Below are 14,740 nucleotides of genomic sequence, written 5' to 3'. Positions count from 1 at the left end.
TATGAACAGACAATTTTCAGATGATGAAAATGAAACTATTTCCACTCATATGAAAGAGTGTTCCAAATCACTACTGATCAGAAAAATGCAAATTAAGACAACTCTGAGATACCACTACACACCTGTCAGATTGGCTAAAATGACAGGAACAAATAATGATGAATGTTGGAAGGGATGTGGGAAAACTGGGACACTGATGCATTGTTGGTGGAGTTGTGAAAGAATCTAACCATTCTGGAGAGCAATCTGGAGTTATGCCCAAAAAGTTATCAAAATGTGCATACCCTTTGATCCAGCAGTGCTACTACTGGGCTTATATTCCAAGGAAATACTAAAGAAGGGAAAGCAACCTGTATGTGCCAAAATGTTTGTGGCAGCCATTTTCATAGTGGCTAGAAACTGGAAAATGAATGGATGTCCATCAATTGGAGAATGGTTGGGTAAATGATGGTATATGAATGTTATAGAATATTATTGTTCTGTAAGAAATGACCAACTGGAGGAATACAGAGAGACTTGGAGAGACTTACATCAACTGATGCTGAGTGAAACGAGCAGAACTAGGGGATCATTATACACTTCAACAATGATACTGTATGAGGATGTATTCTGATGGAAGTGGATATCTTCAACATAGAGAAGAGCTTATCCAATTCCAACTGATCAATTATGGACAGAATCAGCTATATCCGGAAAAAGAACACTGGGAAATGAGTGTAAACTGTGAGCATTGTTTTTTTGTTTTTTTTTTTTGTTTGTTTTTTTTGGTTTTTTTTGTTTCTCTTCCCAGATTATTTTTATCTTGTGAATACAATCCTTCCTATGCAACAACAACAACAAAATTCAGTTCTGCACATATATATTGTACCTAGGATATACTATAAGATATTTAATATGCATGGGAATGCCTGCCATCTAGGGGAGGGGGTGGAAGGAAGGAGTGGAAACTTTTGGAACAGAAGGGAGTACAAGGGATAATGTTGTAAAAAAAAATACCTATGCATATGTACTGTCAAAGAAAATGTTAAAATTATAAAAATTAATAAAAAAATGGAACTATCCAAAAAAAAAAAAAGAATATAATCCTTTGGTGGACAGAATGTATACTTTCAAACATTCTTGAAGAAATAAGGTAAATCATTTCACAGAAAAAATTTTATTTTTTTACCAATGGTGTTGATCAAAATAAGATATCCAAGAGGAAATACTAAATTGCCAAGTGGGCCCAATAGTAATACTTTTTTTTTTCCCCCCAGAGGTCTATCATATCTAGGTTTTCTATATTCTATTAACCTCCTTACTTTTCTTTTCTTGTTTATTTTGTGCTGTTTATTTTTTCCTGTAACTGGCATAAAATCTTCTCTAGGAATTTGCCTGCTCTACCACTTGGTGCATATACATTCAGTACCATTACTACTTCATTATTTATTGTACCCTTTATCAAGATGTACTTTCTATCTCTTTTAATTAGATCTAGTTTTACTTTTGCTTTATTTGAGATCAGAATTGCTACCCCTGTTTTTTTTTTGTTTTTTTTTTTTTACTGCAGTTAAAGCATAATACATTCTATTCCAGCCATTTACCTCTACTCTATGTTTCTGTGTCAAGTGTGTTTCTTAGAAACAACATATTATAGGATTCTGTTTTTTAATCTACTCTGTTGCTTCCATTTTATGGGATAGTTCATCCCATTCACATTAACAATTATGAATACCAGCTCTGTATTTCCCTGCATCCTATTTTCTCCCCTGTGTATACTTTTGTTCTTTTTTTCTGCCCTGGCCCTCATCCTGTTTTGTTTACCCACCCCACCCATCGTCTTATCTCCTATCACACCTTTCCCATTCTATTAGTAATGTTTTTTAACCCGCTCCACTCACTATCTTATGTTCTATCAACCCTTCCTCCCTTCTCTTACCTTTTTCCCTAGTGTTTCTGCTCTCCCTTTTATCCTATCATTTTTCTTTTTCTCTTTCTTCTCCTCTTTCTTTATAAGGTTAGACAAGTTTCCATACCCAACCGAATAATTAAATTACTCTTTCTTAAATCCAAAACTAATGAGGTCAAGCTTCAAACAATGCTCATCCCTCTTCTTTCTTTCCCTCAATTGTAATAGGTCTTTTGCACCTCTTCATGTGAAATAACTGTCCCATTATACCTCCCCTTTCCTCTTTTTCCAGTACAGATGTTACCACCCATTAATGTCTTTTTCTTTAATGTCATCACATCAAAATTCATTCACAATCTCACCCTCAGTCCATGTGATGCCCCGCTTTGTCTGCCCTAGTGTCAAAAACAGTTTGCAAGAGTTGCAGATATTATTTTCCCATCTAGGGATGTAAACAGTTTAACCTTTAAATATATATTTTCCCCTCTTTATCTTTTTTATGGTTCTGTTGAATCCTGTGTTTGTAGATTAAATTTCCTGATTAGTTCTGTTTTTTAATAGAAGTAATTGAATCAATAGAATTGAAATGAAAGTCTCTTACTTCATTACTTCTCCCCTGAGAGAAGATGCTCACATCTCACTGAGTTGTTAATTCTTCATTGTAAAACCAAATCCTTTGCCTGGAATTGATATTCTAGGCCCCCTCTGATCCTTTCTTCTAGAAGCTTCTCTATCCTGGGAAATCCTGATTGTTGCTCTTTGATATTTTAATTGTTTATATCTGGCAGCTTGCAGTATTTTTTCCTTAAGATTATACTTTTGGAGTTTCACAACACTGTTCCTTGGGATTTCTGTTGTGGAATCTCTTTCCAGATGTGATCAATGGATTCTTTCAGTGAGTATTTACCTCTCTATTTCTAAAATATTGGGCCAGTTTTTCCTTAATGGCCTCTTGCAGAATGTTATCCAGGCTCTTTGATCATGGCCTTCAGGTATATCAATAATGTTCAAATTGTTTCTTTTGAATTTTCCAGGTCTGCTGTTTTGTCAATGAGGTAGTTCACATTTTCTTCCATTTTTTCATTCTTTTTAGTTGTTTGATTGATTCCTGCTGTCTCACAAGGTCATTAGCTTCCATTTGCCTTATTCTAGTTTTTAATGTGTGATTTTTTTCAGGTATCTTTTGTTTCTCTTTTCCACTTGTTTTATTCTACTTTTTTATTATATCTTTTTATTTGCAAGATATATGCATGAGTAAATTTTCAGCATTGACAATTGCAAAAACTTTTGTTTCAATTTTTCCCCTTCCTCCCCCAACCCCCTCCCCCAGATGGCAGGTTCACCAATACATGTTAAATATGTTAAAGCATAAGTCAAATAAAATATATGTATACATGTTCATACAGTTATTTTGCTGCACAAAAAGAATCAGACTTTTAAATAATATACAATTAACCTCTATAGGAAATCAAAAATGCAGGTGGACAAAAATAGAGGAATTGGGAATTCTATGTAGTGGTTCATAGTCATCTCCCAGAGTTCTTTTGCTAGGTGTGGCTGGTTCAATTCATTACTGCCCTATTGGAACTGATTTGGTTCATCCTATTGTTGAAGAGGGCCATGTCCATCAGAATTGATCATCATGTAGTATTGTGGTTGAGGTATATAATGATCTCCTGGTCCTGCTCATTTCACTCAGCATCAGTGCATGTAAGTCTCTCCAGGTCTTTCTGAAATCATCCTGCTGGTCATTTCTTACATAACAATAATATTCCATAATATTTATATACCACAATTTATTCAGCCGTTCTCCAATTGAGGGGCATCCACTCAGTTTCCAGTTTCTGCCCATTACAAAAGAGAGCTGCCACAAACATTCTTGCACATATAGGCCCCTTTCCCTTCTTTAAAATCTCTTTTAGATATAACAGTAATAGAACTCCTGGATCAAAGGATGTGCACAGTGTGATAACTTTTTGAGCTGGATGTATTCACAATTCCACCAACAATGTATCAGTGTCCCAGTTTTCCCACATCCCCTCCAATATTCCTCATTATCTTTCCCTGTCATTCTAGCCAATCTGACAGGTGTGTAGTGGTATCTCAGAGCTGTCTTAATTTGCATTTCTCTAATTAATAATGACTTGGAGCATCTTTTCATATGGCTAGAAATAGTTTCAATTTCTTCATCTGAGAATTGTCTGTTCATATCTTTTGACCATTTATCAATTGGAAAATGGCTTGATTTTTTTATAAATTACAGGGAATTCTCCATATATTTTGGAAATGAGGCCTTTATCAGAACCTTTGACTGTAAAAAAATGTTTTCCCAGTTTATTACTTCCCTGCTAAAATTGTCTGCATTAGTTTTGTTTGTACAAAAACTTTTCAGCCAGATATAATCAAAATCTTCTATTTTGTGATCAATAATGATCTCTAGTTCTTCTTTGGTCATAAAATTCCTTCCTCTTCACAGGTCTGAGAGGTAAACTATCCTATGCTCTCCTAGTTTATTTATAATCTCATTCTTTATGCCTAGATCATGAACCCATTTTGACCTTATCTTGGTGTATGATGTTAAGTGTGAGTCAATGCCTAGTTTCTGCCATATTAATTTTCAATTTTTCCAGCAGTTTTTGTCAAACAGTGAGTTCTTATCCCAAAAGCTGGCATCTTTGGGTTTGTTAAACACTAGAACTACATTCAACTGGGGAGCAGTCTTGCTGCCAAGAAGTTCTACTGCCCCAGGCTGAGCCCCCTACTGTGCAGATTAGAGGCTGCCACAGGTTGCACCCCTCTGCCATGCAGATTTGTGACTGCCCTAAGCAAGCCCCATGCTGCAGAATGCGGCTGCACAGCAATGCTATGGCCTGTGCTGGTTCACTCACTTTTGGTTTTGTGTGGGCGTGTTTTTAGAGTACCCTCTATTTTTGGCTTTAATTTCTCTGCTGGTCTACTGCTTTGAGTCCTCTCTATAAATTTTCCAGCCACATAGGTCACTCCCATTCAGTCTGCTCAATATGCTAGCCTCTGTTTCTATCCCTTCTTGAGCTGGTCTGCTCCCGCCACTCAAAACAAACCTTTTCTGGAGATCTTCCAGATTATCTTTGGCTGGTAAATTATTGCACTTCCAATCTTCGTTAATTTTACCAGTCAGCACTATTTTTGAGGCTGAATTTAATAATTAGTAGTGAGGGTATGAGAGAAACTCCGAAAGTCTTGTGTGCCTTCTCTGCCATCTTGGCTCCGTCCCCCTCTTCCACTTTTTAAGGAGCTGTTTTCTTTAGAGAATTTGTTTTCCTTTCTTTTCCAAACTCTTGACTCTCTCATGTATATCTGTCATTTCCTTTCTCATATTTTCTTCTACCTCTCTCATTTGCCTTTTGAAGTCTTTTATGGGTATTTCCAAGAAGCCTCTTTGAGCTTGAAACCAATTTATCTCACTCTATGAGATTTCTTCTGTGGACATTCTGTCTTCATCTGAGTTTGTATTTTGGTCAGTCACATCACCAGAGTAGCTTTCTATGGTCAAGGTTATCTTTTTGTTTCTTGCTCATTTTCTTTACTTTTCTTTTGGTTATTTCCTCTTTTTCTATTTTTAAGGTGGAACTCTGCTCCTGGGGTAAAAGTGGTGCTGTGCCAAGCTTCCTGTGCAGCTCTGAGACTTTCATTTTGAGCACAGTGCCCCCTTGTGTCTGCAAGGAGTAGCTTTGCCTATTCTGTTCAGGAAACAGTCTGTTTTCCCAGATTGCTTTTTGAGCTGGGACTAGAAGCTGCCCCCCTGCTGTGCTTCTCTGCTGAGCCAGGATTGAGGCTCTTAGCTACTGATTTGTTGTGATTAAAATCCTCTCACCAGCTTTCCCAGAGTCTGTCTGACATGGGATAAACACCCTTTTCACCCCCAATGAGATTGACATTTCTTGAAGGTTTTTTTCAGTTTATATTAAGCTGGAAAATAGTTTCATTCAGTCAGATTCTGGTTTCATGTGGTTTTCCAGGGAAACTGGGAGAGTTCAAGCAGCTTCCTGATTTTACTCTGCCATCTTGGCTCCCCCCTCCAGAAACTCCTAATGCCAACTCTGGTACTTAAAGTACATTATAGCATTTCAAAGTGTGCTGCAAAATGTCTTCTGCAGGGAAAAGCTGATTGGAAGAAAAATTGCTGTTTGGCAGAACTGGTTGGAAGAGAATACTTACTACTTGGACTAGATAATTGAATAGGAAAGGCTCTACATCTATATCTGTATTCTCATCTAATTTCTGATCAATAGAAACTTTACAATATGTTACTGAAAATGTAATATTTTGTCTGATTCCTCTCAAAGCATTCTTTTGAGATTTATCTTAGGTTCTCTTTTATGTAACACCTTCTCTTCGATGTTAATTGAGTGATTCTGAAAAATTCACATAACCTGTTAGTGAATAAATGAATAAAAGTGCTTTATTAAACATTTACTAATTTAAGAAGTATGTTAGATGCTGGCATATAAGTAGAAAAAGAATTCTTTAGGGGCAGCTGGATAATGTAGTGGATAGAGTGCCAGCTCTGAAATCAGGAGGACCTGAGTTCAAATGTGGCTTCAAAGGAAGGCTTTAATACTTCCTGGCTCTGTGACCCTGGGCAAGTCACTTAACTCCAAATGCCTCAGAAAAAAAAATAATAATAATGCTTAGTTTTAAGGGATTAGACAACAATTTTTAAAAAGCCAACCACAAAACATAGAAAGCATAAGTGTTATTAAGGTTGTTGCAGTAGGATGAATGTCAATGTCCAGGGGTCTTTAAATTACATAAGTAAATCATATGATAGTGCTAAGAGTACTGAAATATTAGGAGTCAGTGCAGGGCCACTCTGGGTGCCAAGATATGTAGATTAATTGGGATGGCAGAAAGAGGGAGGGAGAGAGTAAGGGGAGAAGATAAGGGAGGGATCCATGGTGAAAGCAGGTTAAGTAATAACAAGGCAAGTTAAGGAGTAGAACTAAAGTAGTGAAAAAGATTAGGAGTAGAATTTGTTAAGAAAACAATTAAGGCAGTAATCATTGATCTTACATAAAATCAAACTTAAAAATTGAATTAAGAGAGAAATCTATATTATATGTCAGCCATATTAATATTGTTTTAGATGTATGTCTGTGTATGAGTAAATGCGTGATAATTTGTGTATATGTGTGCAGGTGTGTGTGTAGATGGATGTATATGTGTATATAGATGAGTGATATGCTTTTTGGGGGGAGGGAAAGGGGATGAAAGGGGAGAAAGCATATAGTAAAAAGTATACAGCAGAGAACAAAAGAATAACCTACAAGGAAGCAAATATATAATTAATAGAATGTCTTTTATTATTATATATGCTTTCTTGAAATGCAAATCTATTTTGAATCTTCTCTGATATTCTGCTCAGCACATGACAATGGTTGGTTTTTCCTTTGTCTTTTTTGGTTTTTTATTTTTTTTCTTATTTGGCATTTAATTTTAAATAAAAGAATAGAAAGAACAAACTCCCAAAAAGAGATGCTAAGTTACATTGTTAAAATGTATTTCCTCATTGTGAATTCACTAGGTGATTAAAATGCAGTTTTAATTTTTAAAAAAGAGGGGAACTGGACTAAATAATCCATTTAAGTATAAAGATTCTGACTTTTTTTTTCTTTTGTATCTGTAGCAGCTAGCATTTCACAAATATTTATGGAATTTCTTGAGGAAATTTTTGAGGAAAAAAAATTAGAGTATGTAATCTAACAACAAAGGTTTTAACTCATTTAATCATTATGACCATCTTTATCAATTTTAAATTGTTCCTTACAAACATTGTGAAATTCCTGGAATGAGGATTTCGGAAAAGAGAAGCTACAGCAATTGAATGAGATTTCTGGGAATAGCAAGGCTTGGGATTTCATTCTAAACAAGAAAAATTTCGGATGTGGAGTAAACAAGCCAGATAATGCTCAAGAGGAGAATCCCAAACCTCAAAAGGATAGGGAAGGAAATAAACATCTATTAGACCTTTATCTGGACTTTCCTAATTGTCGGTGAACACTCTGATGCCAAGAAGTGAGGTCCTTCCAGTTTTATCGTGTACAATCCATGGCAGGTTACAAAGCCACAGATCTCATCTCTCTTTCCCCATTATCCCCTGGTGCAATATTTGACTTTCTTACTTTGACCAGTCTCTTCTGGAAAGAAAGAAAGAGTAAGTTGAAGCCTATTATAACTTCTAGCAATTAGAACTTTGTCTGAGGCCAGAATATGTTCAAAGATCAGCCCCATTTGTACTATCTTTTTTGTCTCCAGGAAGGTTGAATATAAAAGTCCAAAAGGATGAAGGTTTTCTTGTTATTTCTAAGAGACTTTTAGGAACCTTGGGGAATAATTTCCTAGTTCTGTAATTTGTTCATTACTTCAAATATGGATTGTTTATTAAGGGGTCTTAAGCATTACTTGTTAAGCTATTTGAGAATTTAAAGTAAAAATTCACAAAACATTAGAAAGTGATTATCACAATCACAGAAACTATCTCAATAGTTTCTATTGCTGTTACAAAAGAATAACACACATGCCTTAGTTTTCATTACTTAACTTGTTACTTAAATGTTAAGCCACATTTAGTGCTTATTTTAATTGTACTCTCATTATACTTAGAGATATTCTGGGCAGCTGACTACTGCAGGAGACACTGAAAAAGAAGGTCCTACCAGAGTAAGTATGTGCACTTAGATAGTAATATTGATTTGAAATAATGCTTTAAAGAAGAGATTGACCAGTGAAAGAAAATTCATACAATAGAAGATGTCAGGGGCCATAGTCGATCTAGTTGATATCACTGGACTAAACTTGTGATTTCATGGGGATATGTGAAGGGATGTCCTGGAAAATGGCTAAAAGCTAAATTACTAAAAATGGAGGACATTCATTTACTGCACATCATTGCATTTTCTCTATCACCTTCTCTTATCCAGACAATCAGAAAAATTTCTTGACAATTTTCCAATTTTCCAAGTGTGGATATTCACACTCAATCTGTTCTTGCCAATAAACTGGCTTCAGCATATCCCTAATTCTATCCCTCTACAATGCAGATTTTCAGCAGCTCTACAAATTAAAAACATAAGACTTTGTTTTGCCAATGTGGGAAAGAATCTTGCTTTAAGTTTTGAAAGGTAGCATAATGATATATTGTAGAAAACATCTGCTTTGGAGTCATAAAATCCTGATATTCCCACTTCTAGCTGTATGATTTTAAACACATTATACCTTCTTTGGATCTATTTTTTCTTATTTGAAAAAAAAAAGAGAGGGTATAGGACTATATTATCCTTAAGGCCATTTTGTGATTTAAAATCTGTGGTCCTAAGAAGTGACCAAATAAATAGAATAATTCCCACAAAAATAATGGATGGATACTTTTAATGCATCTGTGCTTCTAATTTGTTGCACTTTATTGGATTAACTTGATTTGAGATAGCTTCTGGTCACAGAAGACTTCAGAACAAAATATCCTGCCTGAGTGAATAGTGATAATGATTAGAAGTGATCCTGTAAAGAGATGAAGCATGAGTTACTGGATAAAGAGTTGGTCTTAAATGAGGACAATATGTATTCAGGCCCTATCTCTGATATTAGATTGTAATCTCATAGAACTTAAAATAAAGAACTTAGAACTAAAATTAGAGAACTATGGATCTATATTAGTAGAGCGCATTTCTTATATCAATGAAGTCATAGATCCATATCAAAAACAAAATGGAAAAATATTTAAAAAGACAATATAGTCCACAAAAGAAACACTATTAATTAAATTCCAATTAGAGCTAAGGAATTTTCAGCTTTCATATTATCTCATATCATATCAACTACATATTAATTGAAATCAAGTTTTTCATGTAATGCAGCCAAATCTATGAATGTCCCTAGGAAGGAGCCATCAAAAAATACTTTGTTATTACTTTGAACCTCTGACTTTTCTTTACTTTTTGCTAATCAGAGAGTAGACTAAATATACAACAGGCTTTTTCCATTTTTTTTTATTCTGTGGTGCTTTGTTCCTAAATTCTAAATATATAAGTGTTCATAGAACCAGAGAATGTTAGAATTGGGAAAGATCTTGAATATTATCTAGCTACACATTTGTCTTCTTACAAATGAAACAGATCCAGAAAAAAACAACTGACTTGTCCAATGTCATATGGCTATTTAGCAGCAGAATCAGAACATCAACTCATATTTACTGAATCACCGAGGTGTGTTATTACCTCTCTATCACTGCTCTCTCTACTATGAATTTAATAATTTTCATTAATATAACATTTTAAAGGTTTAAAAAGCATTTTCAAAATATCTTATTTGATTTTCACAACAACCATATGAGGTAAAATCCAGAGGTATTATAACCATTTTATAGATGAGAAAACTGAAACTGAGGAAGGTTAAATGAATACCCAATACCAAATGTATTTTTAGACAAGATTTGAAATAAGGTCTTTTGGACGCCAAGTTTGATACTCAATTCTCCCATGCCATGATTTTTTTTGTTTTGTTTTGTTTTGTTTTGTTTGTTATGGTTTTTTAGAGGTGTCTTTTTTTTTTCTAGTGAATTAGACATGATCTCTCCAAGTTGAAGTCATTAATTGAGAAGGTGTGGGTGGATTTGAGAAAAAGAATAACTACTGTGTTAAAAATAACTTAAGAAAAAGAATAACTACTGAGAGTGGGATCATAAACCAATTAGGGAGGAGTAAATGACTTCATTGCTGCATTGAGGACCCAATATAGACTTGATAACAAATTTGTATTGAATGCATCTTGGATTTTATTCCAGCTTTATTCACTATTGTTTGAACAAGAGAAAGGTAAGTAAGTGCAAAAGTAGTTTAGGAATAGAATTTGGTGTAATGAATGATGATAGAAGGGGTTATGGGATTCTAGATTAAAAACAGTTTAGACGTGGAATTGGCTTAATAAGGGGTCAAGAAAGAAAGAAAGAATATTTAGCCAATGCAAAGGTGATGGTCTGGAAAAGAAATGAAGAGGAGTTGGAATGATGAGAATAGTGAAGAAGAATATATCGGGCATAATGCATTGGGAAAGACATAATGATAGAAGATGATGATTTCATGTTAAAAAAAAAAAAAACTTTCAAAGTTCAGGAATATGGAAGTGAAATACTTGAGGATGATGGCAAGATAGATGGAATAACCATCTCCAGGCATAGCTGAGGTAGAATGGAGGAGAGTGAGTCATAAAAATCTGTAGTTAGGGAAACTTGAAAGTTAAGGTATTTAAGGAAGTATTAATAAGCATATTGAAGTCCTATAATATAAAATCAGAAAATGTTATGGGTAGAAAGACACTGAAGTCATTTAGGAATGAATTTGCTGGGAGCATAAATACCTGTATTTAATAAGTATCTGGATTTCAGGATAAATGTAACTAGTATGAACTTCAAAAAGTTGCTGACTGATAATTAGAGAGGGGAGCCTGCAAATGGCTTGAAAAGATCCCTTAAGGGAAGACAGGTGGATAGACTGCTAAAAGTTGTCTCTCCAAGGCCTCTTATGGGAAATCTCTGGGGGCTACCTAGTAAAAGCTGCAGTTAGATCCTCCTGAATCATGACAAGAAATATGAAACACTTCAAACTAGGGTTTGACATTATTTTGTTGATGCATTTTAAAATGGCAGAGAAAGTATTAGTAATGCAGATAGAACATGAAAATTTATTTTACATACATTTTTTCTCTGGAAGACCTAATGTTAAATAATTACTAGCACATCAAAGGACATAATCCTGAAAAGAGTTCAGATCTTTCATATGTCAAAAAAAAAAAGAGCCACAGAAACTTCAGATTTCTGGCTGAGATCTAGGATAGAAAAATACTTATTGGAGGAGAAGATATTCCAGTTAAGCTGCATATGCATATAAGCTGCATCTCCTCCAAAATTCAGGATCACAGATTTAGAACTGGAAAAGACCTCAGGGAACAAACAATCCAATATTTCATTTTACAAATAAAGAAATTGAAGTGTTATGCTTCATTGCATTCGTTTGACTTGACTACTGTCACACAATAAGTATAAATGAGGAGTTTTGAACCTAGCATCCCCTCACTTCAGATCCATTATCCTTTTCACTGTATGCAGGCAATTCTGCTTTTGCATTTGAAGCAAATGACCTAGAGGTACATGTTGAGAACAAGTCTCTTTAAGGATTTATTAAAACAGGGTAGCCAAGGATAACTATTAAAATCTCACAGTTTTGAATACCTCTATCAATGTAGAACCAAAACTTCAAATTAAATCAATAAGCTTTTACTGAGTATCTACTCTGAGTCAGACACTGCTGAGTACTAGGGATACAAAAAAGACTTTTGCCTGATATTGCAAGGAGTTCACAATCTAACGGAAGGTAGCATGGAAACAATAAATAAGATACATACAAGAAAAATGAGAAAATATCAAGATGGGAGGCACTAAGATTAAGGATATGATTCATGCAACATGCTTCTCTTGAGAGAAGTTAACACATAGAGACATGAAGGAGATAATTCAAACCAGTAGAAATGGCTAGAACTAGAATATGGAGTATTACATGTAAAGAAAAACAAGGAGGTTAGTGCCACTGAATCATAGAGTATGTAGAAAAGAGTAGAGGATAATAACACTGGAAAAAGAGGAGGGCATCAGAATTTGAAGGGTCTTAAAAATTCTTGGATCTTAGAGGTAATAGTGAGCCAGTGAGTCCTTTTTCATTTAGAGGAGTGACATGATCAGATCTGTGTTTTAGAAAATTAATTTGACACAGATTTATAGCAAAGAGACCAAGAAGGGTGCTAATGTAACATAGTTGTCTGTCTATATTGTGACTTCCCCAATCAGGGTTTTGATATATTGTGCATTGACACGAAAAATTAAATAGAAATATTTTGAAAGTTCTGTGGAGGCTGCAAATAATACACAAAGGCCAGATGACAAAAAAAGTTTAAAAACTCCAAAATACAGAAGATATGTGTATAATATTGTATAATCTCAGCATAATTTATCTTTTAATAACATGTAAGATTTATTCTCTTGAACAAAGAGGGAACCAAAATTTTTTGGCAGATCATAGCAAAACCACCCCCCTCATTCCAATGATAAATTGGAAGGGATAAATATAGTTTAGTCACAAGGTAATAAGAACCAACATTAGAGTGCTAGAAAAGGTTGAGTATATGAAAGGTGTTGAGAAGGAGAAATGATTAGACTGGGCAATTAATTTGATATGGGGCATGAGAGTGAGGATTTATGTTGACATCTAGATCATAAACCTAAGTAACAGGAGAGGATAGTGGTATTCTTGACAGTAATAAGAAACTTAGAAAGAGGAGAACTTTTCAGGGAAGGGAAGGTTGTAGATATGATGAATTCAAGATGCAGTTTAATATGTCCAATAGATAGTGGGAGATGAAACACTAGAAAACAGTAGAGAGATTAGAACTGGATAATTAGAACTAAGAATTATTTGCACAAATATAATAATCATAGTCATGAAAATTGTTATCAACCAGTAAAATAATTTGGAAGAGAAGAGGGACAAAAGATAATGTTCTGAAGAACATCCACAATTAATGGATATAACCTGGATGAAGAGCCAGCAAAGGAGACCAAAAAGTCAGATAATTAGGGGAAGAATCAGGAAAAAGTAGTGAAATGAAAATATAAAAAGAAAAGATTATCAAGAAGTAAAGAGGGATCAATAACATCAAAGGCTGAAGATTGAAAAAAAAAGTTGAGGATTGAGAGAAGGCTATTAGATTTAGATATTGTAAGATCATTGGTAACTTTGATGAGAACAGCTTTATGAAGTCATATTCCAGGCTGCAGAAAATGAATACCTATTGAGAAGAAAGGAAGTGGAGATACCCATCATAAACTGACTTTTCAAAGAATTAATCCACAAAATGGTGGAGAGATATGGGATGATAATGAATGTGGGTGAAACAAGTGAAAGTTTTTGAGACTGGGGAAAGCATGGGCTTATTATCAAGCATTACAGATATAGTCAGAGAGGGAGAGATTGAAGATAAGAGAGAGATTGAGAATGATAAGAGGATCAATCTGATGGGAAAAAATAAAATAAGGTCATCTGTAAACAAATATTGCCCTTGGCAAGGTGAAGGGGACATTTTCTATCATGTCAGACAAAAGTCATGGAAATAATAGTAAAAGGAATCTCCAAAATAAGATTTGAAGAGGAAGAAAAACAGGAAGTTTTAGAGTAATAGCCTCAATTTTCTAGTGAAATACTCAGCTGGGAAGATTGTATAGGGTTGGAACTCTGAAAAGGTGTACTTGAATCTAAAACAGCTGAGCACTTAAGGCTAAGTACCTACTCAATGTGAGATAATGGTTCTATAAACAAATACTTAGATGATATAGTGATGTGAAAGCTCTACTCAAGATTGGTGCCTGCTGAATGTGTTGTGGTGAGGTAATCTTAGGGGAGGATTGGAGGGTGGAGGGAGAGAGTCAGTCTCTCTGCTGCAGCTTGCTCATCAGAGAAGACTTCAGGCTTTAGACTTCAGAATCCATCTTTGACTAGCCACATGTCAGCTTGCCTGCCTCCTCCAGTTCTCCTAAAGACCAAAGACTTTTACTGATCCTCACTCTGATTGATCCTGAACCCCTCCCCCCAGAGAGCTAGCCAAGACATTACAGAAGATAATGAAGAGCTAAGAGGAAAGGTTTTATTTTTTTTTATTTTTTTATTTTTATTTTATTTTATAATTATAACATTTTTGACAGTACATATGCATGGGTAATTTTTTACAACATTATCCCTTGCACTTACTTCTATTCATATTTTTTCCCTTCCT

This window comes from Sminthopsis crassicaudata, chromosome 2 (assembly GCF_048593235.1).
Source record: "Sminthopsis crassicaudata isolate SCR6 chromosome 2, ASM4859323v1, whole genome shotgun sequence".
NCBI classification, from domain to species: Eukaryota; Metazoa; Chordata; class Mammalia; order Dasyuromorphia; family Dasyuridae; genus Sminthopsis; species Sminthopsis crassicaudata.
Note: the sequence above shows the minus strand (reverse complement) of the source record.